Source organism: Phytophthora infestans, genomic scaffold, assembly GCF_000142945.1.
Source record: "Phytophthora infestans T30-4 supercont1.1 genomic scaffold, whole genome shotgun sequence".
Classification (NCBI taxonomy): domain Eukaryota; phylum Oomycota; class Peronosporomycetes; order Peronosporales; family Peronosporaceae; genus Phytophthora; species Phytophthora infestans.
In genome coordinates this window covers 4,201,349-4,204,304 of record NW_003303758.1, presented here as the reverse complement: position 1 = coordinate 4,204,304, position 2,956 = coordinate 4,201,349, and positions in this window count along the sequence as shown.

Sequence of the window (2,956 nt, the reverse complement as noted above, 5' to 3'; positions counted from 1 at the left end):
GGATCCAGCTCCTGTTTCAGGTCCTCTTCTGGCGTCCTACCACTTGGATCCCTTCGTGGATCCGGCATCTCCTGGGCCAGAGCTTGTTGGATTTTCATCTGGACAGCTGGAGTGGTCATCGCGGCAAAATCTACCTCTCTCAATTCGTACAATACCGCGGCAAACAGGGCGTAATCCTCGATGAACCGACTGTAGTAGTTCAAACTGCCCAAGAAAGATTGCATCGCCCGTAACGACTGCGGGAAGGACAAATCGGCTAACGAAGACAGGGCCTTAGGATTCGCCTCCAATCCCTCCTTGGAAACTCGATGGCCTAAGTAATCCACCTTGCGCATCCCCCAATAGCTCTTTACCACACTGATAGAGAGATTCCACTTAGTACACGCCTTCAGTAGGGATGTCACTCTTTCGCACAACTGATCCCACGATTTCGCCGGGATTAGAATGTCGTCGATGTAAGATCTGCGTCCTAACACAGACGGGGTACCAGGATCCCCTGGCTCTCCTGCCTCAAATGGATCTACTTCCGTATGATCTTCCCCGGATCCACCCCTTTTGGGTTCCGGTATTCGGGTGAACCCATAGAGGGCGTTATCGATCAGGCGTTGGTAGATCTGGGGTGCGTTCTTCAATCCAAACGGCATCCGGTTCCACTCGAACAGTCCAAACGGTGTGATGAATGCGGATATCGCGCGAGCTCGATCCGTCAGAGTAACTACCCAAAAACCGCTGGCCATGTCAAGAGAGCAGTACCAGAGTACTTTATCCAAATCTTCCAACAGCTCATTGATTAGAGGCATCGGATACACCATCAATCGAGTCAGACCGTTAACCAGCCGGTAATCAATGCACAGACGTAGATCCACCCCGTTCTTCTTGATGATGATTACCACTGGGGATGCCCACGGGGACGTTGAGAAACTGATGATCTTGGCTTGCAGCAGGCCCTTAATCAGATCCGATAGTTTTTCTCGGAACTGAGGCGCCACCTTCCGCACCCTATGAGCGATCGGTTTCGCGTCACCGACATCGATGTCACATCTGACTCCGCGGGCAGCGGGCGGTAACGCATTACCTTTACCAATCAGCAGATGTCGGCTCTCCCAGATTTTCTGACGCAGACGATCCACTCCAGCAGGTTCATTCGCCCCTGGATCCACTTGGATATCATCAATCGTGACCTCCTCTGTGGCCAGTGGTACCTCCGGGATCACCGCCATGCCTTCTCCCAGATCCTCGGCGTGTAGATCCCCGCCTTCATGGTAACAAACTTGCTCATCTTCCGTCTTCGTAGGATCCACCATTGGATCCAAACACCGCGGCCCTCTTTCGCCTGGCAGTCCTTCTGTCTTCGAGGAATCAGGTACCCTGGTATCAGGGAAGCCAACAGTTGGATCTAGTCGGTCCTCTAACGAGTTTAAGCCCGACGGTTCTGGTTTGACTAGTGTTGCCACTCTCGATAAGGATCCAGGCACTTTATCCAATGGAAAGCTTGGATCCATTTGTGGATCAGCGGGATCCGGCTGTTCGGCTCTAACCCTCTGCAATCCTTCATCCACCGACCCTGCGTTATCTAGGTACCGGCTTTGGGTATCATCCCCGGTCTTGGATCCAATCTCTACCACTTGGATCCCAATCCGACGATCCCTCTGCAGGATCTTTCGCGGAGTTGGGTATGAAGGCCGATCCACCAAGGGGCCAGTTGGCTCCGCTGGGAGCTCCACCTCTGCGAGAGATTCGATCTCGGTAGTCGCCTCGTACACCAGATTCTGCCATTCTTTGTAGCGGCGGGATCCCACTGACACATATCCAGGTCGCCTAGGGATACCGTCCTTCGCCAACCATCGCCCGATCTCCTCATAATGGTCCAGTAATAATCTCTTGTCGCTGACGTTCGTGACCTGGAGGTATTGCGATCGACCTGGTCCTTGGATTACGGTAGGTACCCATATCTCGCCCCGGGTGACCCACAGTCTTTCATGTTCCGCCCACTTTAACCGGTTTGGCAGCTCCCAAGTTTTCCCGGGCTCAATCCAGGTGGTCTTATCCGCCCTTATGATCCTCATCTTCGCTCCATACAACGGCCGCCGTCCGCTGAGCTGGATCCGCAACTCGTCAGGGAAACAAAGTGTCCCATCCGCTAGATCCAACCTCACTCCGGCCGGTACCATGAAATCCATCCCAAGGATGGCGTCTTGACCAGCGAGATCTCCAACCCAAATGTCAAACCAATACACCAAACAACCTGCCAGCGTGATCTTGACCCGCGTTCTCCCATTCGTACGGTACACGCCTTCACCAATCCCAACACAATCTTGGATCCGACTCCCATCCACTTGGCACCCAACCTTACGAGCAAAGGCGGTATCTAGTATAGACACCTCGGCACCACTATCTAGGAGTAGGATTGCTTTTTCATTGTTGATCTTGCCCCCTACCTTGGCTTGCCTGAACCACTTTTCTGGGGCATGGTACTTCCTGTATCCACGGGACTCCCCGGTTAGCAGATCCATGGATCCAACATCCTCAGATCCATAGGATCCAGTGACCTGACAGACCTTAGGTGGATCTGCAGTGACCTCACCCTTGGTAGGCTCAAACCATCGGCCATGTTGGCGCTTCTCCCAATAACCACGTGCCTCTCCTCTGTGTAGATCCAGGGTTGAAGAGACTTCGGATCTGGTAAACTCATCCACTTGGCGCAAACTAGAGACCTTGGCAACTGACACTTCATGTAGATCACGTGTATTATCGACTGGATCTAGGGTCCTGCTACCTGGATCTAGCGACGTCTTGTTCACAAATGCATAAATGCAATATCTAGAACGCTCGGCTCGTACCGGATTCAAACCCGGCGAGCGTCCTAGTTTAACATCTTCTCGGCCACTTCTGGCAACATCCCTCTGTGCTTGGCTGGATCAAACCATTGGCGGATCTGGTTGTAGAATTCTTCCAT